Below are 13,654 nucleotides of genomic sequence, written 5' to 3' on the forward strand. Positions count from 1 at the left end.
CTTTGTCTTATTAGAGTTTTAATTTGTTTGGGGCCCCTGGGTGGCTCAGTCAGTTGAGCATCTGACACTTTTTCAACTCAGGTCATGGTCTCACAGTTAATGGGTTCAAGCCCCTTATCAGGCTCTGTGCTGACAGCATGGAACCTGCTTAATATTCTCTCTCCCTCTCTCTCTGTGCCTCCCCTGCTCTCTATCTCACTCTCTCTCAAAATAAATAAACAAAACTTAAAAAAATTAAATAAAAAAGAATTTTAAATTGTTTATGTCAGTATTACAATTAAAAGGGCAAGTTTTCTTGATTACCATTACAATTTTTCAATGAGATTTCTGAAACAAGCCTGCTCTTTGTGTTAAAAGTCTGTCTTTTAAGGTCAGAAAAACTAAAAACTGTCTTAAGTAGACAATTAGGAAATGTAATCATAGAGGTTTGCTATTCTAAACATTCTTCATGAAGAAATTGTTCTTTGTCAGAGTCGGTAGGGTGGTGACACTGGGTACATCACTGCATTGAAGTGTGTCCCTAGATTCAGGTCCCTGTATTAGGGGAACATGGAAGAGGGCACTGGCATTTGGGCAACCTTGGGTCCAAACCCAGGTGTGGAGAGAAAGGAATAGATGAGGAGTCCTTTAAACTAGTAGTTATACTCAAGTCATGATCCTTGGGTCATGGGATCGAGCCCTGTGTTGGGTTCTGAGCTGAGTGTGGAGCCTGCTTGGGATTCTCTCTCCCTTTTCCACTCTTTCTCACACTCTCCCTCTAAGAAAAACAACAACAACAACAAACCACCACCACCACCACCACACACACACACACAAACAGAAAAAAACACTAGTAGTTACAGATTCAAAAGCACATCCTGGCTACACCTCTGTCAGATGGACATTAGTTTAGCCACAAACTATGAGGAATATTTTGTACTTACATATCATGAAAACATTTTCTGACAATTACCTAATATCAATGTTCTGATACTTCAGTTTGTCTTTTTAAAAATAGAATAAGCTGCCTTGTGTGTAGTAAGTTTCTTTTCACAGGAACTATTCAAACACAGGCGTTTGAGGTTTATAATTGAAATATGAAAATAGATTCCTTGATAATTTACATTTGACAAGATCTGTGGTCCTGTGGAAACTCAGTCCAAAAGACCAAAGAGACAAAATCAGTCCTTTGAATTTGAGGATGAAAAATTATGTCATTCAAAAAAAAGTTTTGCTCTTAAGAATGGAAATATATTTGAGGGGAGGAGCCAAGATGGCGGAACAGTTTGGAAGTTTTTTGTGTGTCTCACGTCCATGAAATACATCCAGATCAACACTAAACCATCCTGCACACCTAGAAAACTGACTGGAGGATTAACACAATAATCTGCACAACCTGAACCACAGATTTCAACGGGTACATGGCACAGAGAGGTGAACTTGGGGAGCAAGAAGCCACAGTGGTCAGAGAGGTGCTTTTGCAGGCAAAGAGAGGACAGAGACGGGGGTGGGGGGGAGAGAATACGGGAAAAGCACCCCTCCCCAAAAGCAGCTGGAGAGAAAGTGGAAAATTGGAAACAGCTGCAGGGGCTAAACTAAAAAGGGAGAAAGGAGAGGGTTTAAATTGCATTAAGACTGTAAACAAGGGGAGTGCAAAGTCTGCAACTCCACAGCTCGATACCTGGCAGTGCTCTGGTGGGATGGGTGAATCCCCAGGAACAGAGTGGGGTCCGGGAGGTTCTCGGGCCACACTGGGAAAAGCGGTTCCACTGCTGGAAGGACATTTGGTAGAGACTGTTGAAGCCACCTGGTCCCAGCAGACCCCAGAAAATGGCCACATTCACTGGTGCTGGAACAAGGTCATTAAGGGTGAAGCCTGGTGCCAGATGTATGTTGTGATTTTCTGTAATCCCTGAAATGCTGCTGCTACACTATCTCACGAACTTTTTCTGGGGCAGGCTGGCACCTGGCTGCAGTCTCGGGGCACTGGCAGCAGCAGGGTCCAGCAAGCATTCCTGGGTGCAGCCGACATTCGGCCATTGCTCATTCGGCCATTGTTCGGTAAGACCCTCCCACAGAGGGGAAGAACAGGTCAAAGCCACAGTCCTTCAGAAGTAAGGGGATGGGGAAAACAGCCACATCTGAGACAAAACTTGGGAGAGAGCTACTGCCTGGGGCCTGGTCACTGAGAGTGAAAAAGTGGGGAGTGGACAAAAGCTGAACACAGAGGACGGGTGCATGATTGCTGATCGGGGAGAACAGACTGGGTAGCTGGCTGGTGTCATTTTCACCACTCCTGCACATGCGTGCACACACCTATGACCACCGCAACACTCCATGCCAGTAGGCTAGCAGCTCCATCTAGTGGAGAATGGAGCCGCTACACTGAGCCCCACCCAATTGGGGCAACCTTGCTCTTCAAGAACACAAGTCTCACTGTCTGCTTAGTTTATGGACTAGAAAGCGCTTCATAGTCTGACTTCTAGGGGAAAACAAAGTAATTTCAGTCCTATTTCAATCCGTTAGCAGGTCCATCTATTCAATTTTCTTTCTTTTCTTTTTCTCTTTTTCACTTATTTTCTTTTTCTTGAATATAGAAAGAGAATGTTTCATTTTTATTTTCAGTGTTTATTAAAAATATTTTCCTTTAATTTTTTACTATATTTTTTACTTTTGTGTAAATATTTTCAAAATCTACTTTACTTCCATCATTTTATTTTAGTCTACTTCAGTGTATTCACTTTTTCAAATTTTCAAACTATTTCCTTTTTTTTTCTTTTTTCTTTTTCATTTCTTTTCTTTGTCTTGAATGCAGAAAGAGAAAAACTTCATTTGTACTTTCAACTTCTACTAAAAATATTTCTCTTTAATTTTTTACTATATTCTTTACTTTTGTGTAAAATTTTCAAGTTCTATTTTACTCCCATTATCTTTTAGTCTACTTCAGTGTATTCATTTTTTCAAATTCTCAAACAACTTCCTTTCCTCTCCCCCCTGTTTTTCTCTAATCTCTCGAACCACTTTCAACACCCAGACCAAAACACACCTAGGATCTAGCATCATTTATTCGATTTGTGTGTGTGTGTATATGTTTAATTTTTAAATTTTAATATATTTTTAATTTTAATTTTTTTTTAATTTTAATTTTTCTACCTTCATAATTCCTTTTCTCCCTTCAGAATGACAAAACGAAGGAATTCACCCCAAAAGAAAGAGAAGGTAGAAACGACAGCCAGGGATGTAACCAACACAGATACAAGCAAGATGTCTGAACCAGAATTTAGAATCACGATAATAAAAATACTAGCTGGAGTCGAAAATAGATTAGAATCCCTTTCTGCAGAGATAAAAGAAGTAAAAAATAGTCAGAATGACATAAAAAATGTTATAAATGAGCTGCAATCATGGACAGATGCCACGGCAGCAAGGATGGATGAGGCAGAATAGAGAATCAGCAATATAGAGGACAGACTTATAGAGAATATGAAGCAGAAAAAAAGAGGGACATTAAGACAAAAGAGCACAATTTAAGAATTAAAGAAATCAGTGACTCATTAAAAAGGAACAACATCAGAATCATAGGGGTCCCAGAAGAGGAAGAGAGAGAAATAGGGGTAGAAGTGTTATGTGAGCCAATCATAGCGAAAAACTTTCCTAACCTGGGGAAAGACACAGACATCAAAATCTAGGAAGCACAGAGGACCCCCATTAGATTCAACAAAAACCGACCATCAACAAAGCATATCATAGTCAAACTCACAAAATACTCAGGCAAGGAGAGAATCATGAAAGCAGCAAGGGAAAAAAGTCCCTAACCTACAAGGGACGACAGATCAGGTTTGCAGCAGACCTATCCACAGAAATGTGGCAGGCCAGAAAGGAGTGGCAGGATATATTCAACGTGCTGAATCAGAAAAATATGTGGCCGAGAATTCTTTATCCAGCAAGGCTGTCATTCAAAATAGAAGCAGAGATAAAAAGTTTCCCAAACAAAAATTAAAAGAGTTTGTGACCACTAAACCGTCCCTGAAAAATTTTAAGGGGACTCTCTGAGGGGACAAAAGATGAAAAAAAAAAAAAAAAGACCAAAAGCAACAAAGACTGGAAAGGACCAGAGACCACCACCAGAAACTCCAACTCTACAAACAACATAATGGCAATAAATTCATATCTTTCAGTACTCACTCTAAACGTCAATGGACTCAATGCTCCAATCAAAAGACATAGGGTGACAGAATGGATAAGGAAACAAGATTCATCTAAATGCTGTTTACAAGAGACCCATTTTAGACTTAAAGACACCTTCAGATTGAAAATAAGGGGATGGAGAACCATCTATCATACTAATGGTCAACAAAAGAAAGCCAGAGTAGCCATACTTATATCAGAAAATCTAGACTTTAAAATAAAGACTATCCAATGGAGTACTACGTGGCAATGGGAAAGAATGAAATATGGCCCTTTGTAGCAACATGGATGGAACTGGAGAGTGTTATGCTAAGTGAAATAAGCCATACAGAGAAAGACAGATACCATATGGTTTCACTCTTATGTGGATCCTGAGAAACTTAACAGAAACGCATGGGAGAGGGGAAGGAAAAAAAAAAAGAGGTTAGAGTGGAAGAGAGCCAAAGCATAAGAGACTGTTAAAAACTGAGAACAAACTGAGGGTTGATGGGGGGTGGGAGGGAGGGGGGTGGGTGATGGGTGTTGAGGAGGGCACCTTTGGGATGAGCACTGGATGTTGTATGGAAACCAATTTGACAATAAACTTCATATATTGGGAAAAAAATAAATAAATAAATAAATAAACCAAAAAATAAATAAATAAAATAAAATAAAATAAAGACTGTATCAAGAGATGAAGAAGGACATTATGTCATAATCAAGGGGTCTATCCACCAAGAAGACTTAACAATTATAAACATTTATGCGCCAAATGTGGTAACACCCAAATATATAAGTCAATTAATCACAAACATAAAGAAACTCATCGATAGTAATACCATAGTCTTCAACTTCAACACTCCACTTCATAGACTTCAACACCCCACTCACAACAATGGACAGATCATCTAATCAAAAAATCAACAAGGAAACAATGGCTTTGAATGACACACTGGACCAGATGGACTTAACATATATTCAGAACATTTCATCCTAAAGCAGCAGAATATACATTCTTCTCCAGTGCACATGGAACGTTCTCCAGAATAGACCATATACTAGGACACAAATCAGCCCTAAGTAAGTATAAAAAGATTGAGATCATACTGTGCATATTTTCAGACCACAACAATATGAAACTCGAAACCAACCACAAGAAAAAATTTGGAAAGGGAACAAATACTTGGAGACTGAAGAACATCCTACTAAAAATGAATGGGCTAACCAAGAAATTAAAGAGGAAATTAAAAAGTATATGGAAGCCATTGAAAATGATAACACCACAACCCAAAACCTCTGGGATGCAGCAAAGGCGGTCATAAGAGGAAAGTATATAGCAATCCAGAACTTCCTAAAGGAGGAAGAAAGATCTGATACACAACCTAATCTTACACCTCAAGGAGCTGGAAAAAGAACAGGAAATAACCCCAAACCAGCAGAAGATAGGAAATAATAAAGATTGAAGCAGAAATTAATGCTATCAAAACCAAAAAAACAGTAGAACAGATCAATGAAACCAGAAGCTCGTTCTTTGAAAGAATTAACAAAATTGATAAACCACTGGCCATTTTGATCAAAAAGAAAAAGGAAAGGACCCAAATAAATAAAATCAAGAATGAAAGAGAAGAGATCACAACCAACACAGCAGAAATAAAAACAATAATAAGAGAATATTATGAGCGATTATATGCCAATAAAATGGGAAATCTGGAAGAAATGGACAAATTCCCAGAAACATATACACTACCAAAACTGAAACAGGAAGAAATAGAAAATTTGAACAGACCTATAACCAGTAAGGAAATCAAATTAGTAATACAAAATCTGCCAAAAACCAAGAGTCCAGGGCCAGATGGATTTCCAGGGGAATTCTACCAAACATTTAAGGAAGCGTTAACACCTATTCTCTTGAAGCTGTTCCAAAAAATAGAAATGGAAGGAAAACTTCCAAACTCTTTCTATGAAGTCAGCATTACCTCGATTCCAAAACCAGACAGATACCCCACTAAAAAGGAGAACGATAGACTAATTTCCCTGATGAACATGGATGCAAAAATCCTCAACAAGATATTAGCCAACCAGCTCCAACAATACATTAAAAAAAATATTCACCACAACCAAGTGGGATTCATACCTGAGATGCAGGGCTGGTTCAATATCTGCAAAACAATCAATGTGACTCATCACATCAACAAAAGAAAGGACAAGAACCATATGATCCTCTCAATAAATGCAGAGAAAGCATTTGACAAAATACAGCATCCTTTCTTGATAAAAACCCTCAAGAAAGTAGGGATAGAAGGAGCATACCTCGAGATCATAAAAGCCATATATGAATGACCCAATGCTAATATCATCCTTAATGGGGAAAAACTGAGAGTTTTCCCCCTAAGGTCAGGAACAAGACAGGGATGTCCACTCTCACCACTGTTATTCGACATAGTATTAGAAGTCTTAGCTTCTGCAATCAGACAACACAAAGATACAAAAGGCATCAAAATCAGCCAGGAGGTAAAATTTTCACTCTTCACAGATGACATGATACTCTATATGGAAAACCCAAGAGATTCCACAAAAAAACTGCTGCTAGAACTGATTCATGAATTCAGCAAAGTTGCAGGATATAAAATCAATGCACAGAAATTGGTTGCATTCCTATACACCAACAATGAAGTGACAGAAAGAGAAATCAAGAATCAATCCCATTTACAGTTGCACCAAAAACCGAATAAATCTAACCAAAGAGGTAAAAAATCTGTATACTGAAAACTACAGAAAGCTGATGAAAGCCCTTGAAGAAGACACAAAAAAATGGAAAAAGATTCTGTGCTCCTGGATAGGAAGAACAAATATTGTTATAATGTCAATACTATCCAAAGCAATCTACATATTCCATGCAATCCCTATCAAAAAACACCAGCATTCTTCACAGAGCTAGAACAAATAATCTTAAAATTTGTATGGAACCAGAAAAGACCCTGAATAGCCAAAGCAATCTTGAAAAAGAAAGCCAAAGCAGGAGGCATTACAATCCCAGACTTCAAGCTATACTACAAAGCTGTAATCATCAAGACAGTATGGTACTGGCACAAGAACAGACACTCAGATCAATGGAGCAGAATAGAGAACCCAGAAATGGACCCACAAACGTATGGGCAACTAATTTTTGACAAAGCAGTAAAGAATATCCAATGGAACAAAGACAGTCTCTTCAGCAAGTGGTGCTGGGAAAACTGGCAGCGACATGCCAAAAAATGAACCTGGACCACCATTCACAAAATAAAATGGTGAATGGACACCATTCACAAAAACAAACTCAAAATGGATGAAAGACCTAAATGTAACACAGGAAGCCATCAAAATCCTAGAGGAGGAAGCAGGCAAAAACCTCTTTGATCTTGGCCGCAGCAACTTCTTACTCAACACGTCTCCGGAGGCAAGGGAAACAAAAGCAAAAATGAACTACTGGGACCTCATCAAAATAAAAAGCTTCTTCACAGAGAAGGAAACAATCAGCAAAACTCAAAGGCAACTGACAGAACGGGAGAAAATATTTGCAAACAACATATCAGATAAAGGGTTAGTATCCAAAATCTATAAAGAACTTATCAAACCCAAAAATCAAATAATCCAGTGAAGAAATGGGCAAAAGACATGAATAGACACTTCTCCAAAGAAGACATCCAGATGGCCAACTGACACACAAGATAATGCTCAACATCATCAGGGAAATACAAATCAAAACCACAATGAGATACCACCTGACACCTGTCAGAATGGCTAACATTAACAAGTCAGGCAACAACAGATGTTGGCGAGGATGCAGAGAAAGAGGATCTCTTTTGCATTCTTTGTGGGAATGTAAGCTGGTGCAGCCACTCTGGAAAATGGCATGGAGGTTCCTCAAAAACTAAAAATAGAACTACCCCACAACCCAGCAATTGTACTACTAGGCATTTATCCAAGGGATACAGGTGTGCTGTTTTGAAGGGACACATGCACCCCCATGTTTATAGTAGCACTATCAACAATAGCCAAAGTATGGAAAGAACCCAAATGTCCATCGATGCATGAATGGATAAAGAAGAGGTGGCATATATATATGGATGTATATATGGACTAATGGAGTATTAGTTGGCAAACAAAAAGAATGAAATCTTGCCATTTGCAACTATGTGGATGGAACTGGAGGGTAAAAAGCTAAGTGAAATTAGTCAGAGAAAGAAAAAAATCATATGACTTCACTCATATGAAGACTTTAAGAGACAAAACAGATGAACTTAAAGGAGGGAAACAAAAATAACATAAAAACAGGGAGGGGGACAAAACAGAAGAGACTCATAAATATGGAGAATAAACTGAGGGTTACTGGAGGGGTTGTGAGAGGGGGGATGGGCTAAATGGGTAAGGGGTACTAAGGAATCTACTTCTGAAATCATTGTTGCACTATATACTAACTAATTTGGATGTAAATTTAAAAAAATAGAAAATAAAATTTAAAAAAATGGAAATATATTCAATAATTGGGAAGTACTTTTATTGATTCACTTACACATTTTTCTACTTTATAACTTCCACAACACAATTATCAAACACCTCAGCTTTCATAAGGAGTATCAGCAAGACATTACTTTACATGTAGTCAGTAAAAGACCATCAGATTTTTTTCCACATCTGCTGAGCATTCACAGTAATTTCTATTTTAGCAGCTTTCAATGATCTAACATGGAATAGAAGTCACTGCACATTTTTCTTCTGAAAAAATTATAAATATCCAAAATGTTGCTGATTCAGGAGAACTGCAGATGCCCTCAAACCTTCCTACATTTTTGCATATCCCTCGCCCAACTCCTAGTCCAGACACTGCCCCCCACCCCACTCACTACCTTGATGCCCTGCAGTGAGTAACACCAGTCATTTCTTGTTCTTGTTGCCTTGTGGTCTATAGTAGGCACCCCAGGGGAGAAACACTTATTTGTTCTATACTTGCCTTTTCTGTCCTTTTCTTGTGACAAAAGAGGAAGCAATATAAAAGAGTATTAAAATAAAAAAACTAGGGGTACCTGGGTGGCTCAGTTGGTTAAGCGTCTGACTTTGGCTCAGGTCATGATCTTGCAGTTCATGGGTTAGGTTCTAGCCCCACATCGGGTTCTGTGCTGACAGCCCAGAGTCTGGAGCCTGCTTTGGATTCTATGTCTCCCTTGCCCTCTGCCCCTACCCTGCTCATGCTTTGTCTCTGTCTCTCAAAAATAAATAAACATTAAAAAATATATTTAAAAAAACTTTTTAACGTTTATTCATTTCTTGAGAGACAGAGAGAGACAGCACGAGCAGGAGAGGGGCAGAGAGGGAGACACAGAATCGGAAGAAGGCTCCAGCCTCTGAGCTGTTAGCACAGAGCCTGATGCAGGGCTCAAACTCACAAACTGCAAGATCATGACCCAAGCCGAAGTCAGACGCTTAACAAACTGAGCCACCCAGGCACCCAACATTTAAAATTTTTTTAAATAAAAAACAGGAGCAGCTGTGGTCATTCACGTTAGTAAAATGGAGCCATAGAGCTTTGTTGCAATGGCATTATTGCAATGAACTCAGAGAGTTTAAATTGAAATGATAGTTTTTCTAAAACTAGCTATGTGACTTTGGGGAAAATAATTCATTTTTCTGTGTTTCATGGAGAACATGACACAAAAATTGAGGAGAGTAAAATCCTTCTCTCACAGTATTTTTGTGAAAATTAAAAAGTTAACAGATAGATGTAGGGGTGCCTGGGTGGTTCAGTTGGTTTAGTGACCAACTCTTGATCTTGATTCAGGTCATGGTCTCATGGTTTGTGGGATCAAGCCCTGTGTCAGGCTCTGAGCTGAGCCTGAGCATAGAGCCTGCGTGAGATTCTCTCTCTATCTCTTTCTCCCCTCCCCTGCATCAAAGTAAATAAATAAAATTTATTTAAAAAGTTAATAGATACAAAGCATTCAGAGTAGTGTTTATATATAACAAGCATAATATAAATGTCAGCTATTTTTGCTGTGGTTTTTTCAGGTAGGAAAAAAAGGACAACCAGCATGAAGCTGATGTCCTACCTTCTATTATGATTTCAGTGTATTTCTTGTGATTTGGTCTTCAGGAAAACTAGTGACTCACTCAATTCACCTCGAGGTACTCACGTTCCCTTTTCAATGATTGCATTTTCTTAGAGCTACCCATCAGCCAATTGAGGCAATTATTATATGACCCCTTAGCTTTCTTTACATTTACAGTTTGACATCCCTAAAACCCACCTCTTATATTTTCATAGTAAATGGAGGATTATAAAATTTATACCCTAAGGTTACAGCCCACAAATTTAACTCTAATAACACTGTATAAGCCAGGAACTGTCCAAATTACAGTCAACAAATAATAACCAAGAATGTTAATGCTAATAGAATTAGTTTGACAACCCCAAGAAAATATTTAAAAAATATAATTTATATGTCTAAACTCCATGAAGAAATATTCTAAGAAATACTTAAATTTTCTTACACTGGGAAGCTAATCCATGTGAAATACGATAATGCCCAATTAGGCAGGATTTTTTAAAACTGGCCATTTAAAGTTCCAAAATTCTTTTCTCTTTAGATAAACCCAGGTGTTCAATTTGGTCAGCATTTCCATTGTTCTAGGAAGAGAACTGAAGGCTCCATATCTCCCAGGTTTTCCACAGGAATGCTAACTGGCAGTGACAAGTAATAGCAGCTGAAAAACAAGTCTCCCGATGGACTGTGAGAGTCTTCAGTTCCTTCTTCCCCTGGCACCTGCACAGAAGAATGGCCCCTTTGCACTAAGTGAGTCTCTAGGTTCTTACATATTTGACTGATGACCTGAGAACAATCCATGATGTCCTACCAATCTGAGCAAATGGGGTACTAAGCAATTACAATGAACATTGAAGGAGATAAATGTTATGAGAAAGCCATAGAAGCCAAGAGAAGACAGGGGTCTGAGCAAAGCAGAGTGGTAAACAGTGTCCAGAGCTGCTGAGACTAAACATTGCTCAAGATGCTTTTTAATCATCTCTTGGATCTATGGTTTAGGTCACCTTGTAAGCACAGTTTCCGTGGAAAGGTAAAGGTGGAATCAGATTTCCACGGATGGAAGAATGAATAGCAAGTGAGGATGTAAAGAGAGCAAAATAGGGCACCTGGATGGCTCAGTCAGTTAAGCATCCAACTCTTGATTTCGGCTCTGGTCATGATCTCACAGTTTGTGAGATCGATCCCTGCATCAGGCTGTGTGTTGAAAGTGTGGAGCCTGTTTGGGATTCTCTCTCCCTCTCTCTCTGCCTCTCTCCCACTCACGTTCTCTGTCTCTCTCTCAAAATAAATATTTTTTTAAATAAAACTAAAATTTAAATTTTTTAAAAAGAGAGCAAAATATATTACTTTCTCAAGAAGTTTGTTTGACGAAGGGAGGCCCAGTAGCTAAAGACCGACCTAGGGAAGAGGGGGGAAAAGTTTATATGTTAAGAAGAAAAACAAATAGAAAGCTTGAAAATAAAAGGGATGAGCTAGAATTAGGGAGAGTTTTAGGAAGAAACTAATGGATGAGATTTACAACTCAGCAAAGGGACTGGCCAGAGAAAGAGGAGGGCTCCCCCCATCCTCTGGCAGAGTGGGGAGCAGTAGATAAAGTTTGAAAAAGCTATTGAGAGGAAGGGGAAAGGGAGCCGGTCAGAGACAGGATGAGGTCTACTATGTAATGCTCGTTGTCCAGCTCACATTGTTCCAACACCAGTTTGCAAGAAAATGGGAGACGGCTAGCCTGGTCCAGAGTTGGGATCTTGTCAGGTGGAGTGGCAAGAAAACAGATTTCAAATTTTCCTAGCCAGTCACACAATTGTGTAATTCCTAGAAATCAATGTCTTTTCTGTATGTGTGTGTATGTATACATAGTTAGGAATAGATCTCCTAGTAGTTCTCTTTCTCTGGTAGGTCCCTGACTGATACAGACATTAGTAGCTTATCCAAGGGCACACTGCTGGTAGGTGGTAGAGCCACTCTCCTGACGTGGGCAGTCTGGGCCTTGAACCAATGTTCTTACCCACCTCCCCACTCTGCCTCTCCTGTAATTTCCAGTCATTAGTGGTCTAATTAAATATTCAGGACTTGGCCCTGAGGGAAAAAAAACAAAGAGAAAGAAAGACAAATCACACCTGAATGAAGAGGAACACAGTATAAATGAGTTCATTGAGTGTAGGGATATGCAGAATAGGAAGAATAGCATTAGACCCTAGAGGAGAGATTTTGGGTTATGCCAGGAAATGAAAATGAAGAATGTGTATTTGCTTAGAAGAGGAGAAGAGCATTCCGTGTGGAGTGTATGACACATGCAGAAACCCAAAGCAAGTCACGTAGAACATGGCTATGGCAAGCCTCCAAAATGAAAGTTAACGAGCAAAGAACATGAAATCTGTATTACATATCAATTGCTGCATAACAAAGTGAGAGCTGGAATCAAGTGAAAACTCAGTCTCACACATGCCTGGCAATTATGTGGTGTCTTCACATTAGCTTTTTGAGCTTCTCCAAAACATGGTGGCCAGATCCCAAGGCCGAGTATTGAGAGGGAGAAAGAGAGACAGTCAGACAGACAGACAGAACTGACCTTCTTATGATGAAGCCTCAAAAGTCAGGTAATATCTCCTGTACTTCTTTACTCCTTTAATTCTATTTCCAATTTCAAGTGGAAAGCAACGGGGAAAGGCAAGGTGTGGAGAGCATGTGGAACATGAAATATTGCAATGTTAATTTTGGAAAATACAATATCCCACACAATAACTCATGGCAGATTAGTCCCAGTGTGAGCTGATCCATTATCTCTTTTAATTGCTTCCTGATAAAAACTTGGTGGGGGAGGGGGAAGGCTGTATCACTCTCCTGGTTGTTTCAGAACCTTCATTCAACATTCTTCAAAAAGCGGCCTAGCTTTTTTTTTTTTTTTAATACTTTTATTTATTTTTGAGACAGAGAGAGACAGAGCATGAGGAGGGGAAGGGCAGAGAGAGGGGGAGACACAGAATCCGAAGCAGGGTCCAGGCTCTGAACTGGCAGCACAGAGCCCGACATGGGGCCCGAACTCACGGACCACGAGATCATGACCTGAGCTGAAGTCTGACGCTTAACCGACTGAGCCACCCAGGTGCCCCGTCGGCCTAGCTTTTAAATCAACTTCACACATTTAACTTCACACCTCGACCACAGAGACCTGTAACACATAAGCACTTTCTGTTGATGTTCTGTGATATCACTAGTGAAGGGGAGAAAGCTCCGAGCTGAGCAAGTGAGCACAGCAGTGTGGCCAACACCCAGCTCCTCTGTAGACAGGACTTGGAGCCAGGAGGAAGCAGGTAAGGCAGTTCCCATTTGACCTAGACAATGACTTCCATTTATTGCAGAAGCATAAACAGAATCTGAACACATATGTTAATTATTTTTCCTATGGAGGGCAGTTGAGCCTGGGTTTTCCA

The 13,654-nt window shown here is 39.5% G+C and overlaps 1 long non-coding RNA gene across 3 annotated transcripts in view; it reads right to left on the reverse strand.

Annotated features, from left to right (window-relative positions):
* The window catches only part of LOC123590384, a 37,798-nt gene that overhangs the window by 4,405 nt on the left and 19,739 nt on the right, over window positions 1–13,654 (reverse strand). For all 3 annotated transcript variants that reach the window (XR_006708736.1, XR_006708735.1, XR_006708734.1), the window contains one exon: window positions 12,793–12,854. This is a non-coding gene — a long non-coding RNA (uncharacterized LOC123590384). The remainder of the gene's footprint in view (window positions 1–12,792; window positions 12,855–13,654) is intronic.

This window comes from Leopardus geoffroyi, chromosome B4, assembly GCF_018350155.1.
Source record: "Leopardus geoffroyi isolate Oge1 chromosome B4, O.geoffroyi_Oge1_pat1.0, whole genome shotgun sequence".
Classification (NCBI taxonomy): domain Eukaryota; kingdom Metazoa; phylum Chordata; class Mammalia; order Carnivora; family Felidae; genus Leopardus; species Leopardus geoffroyi.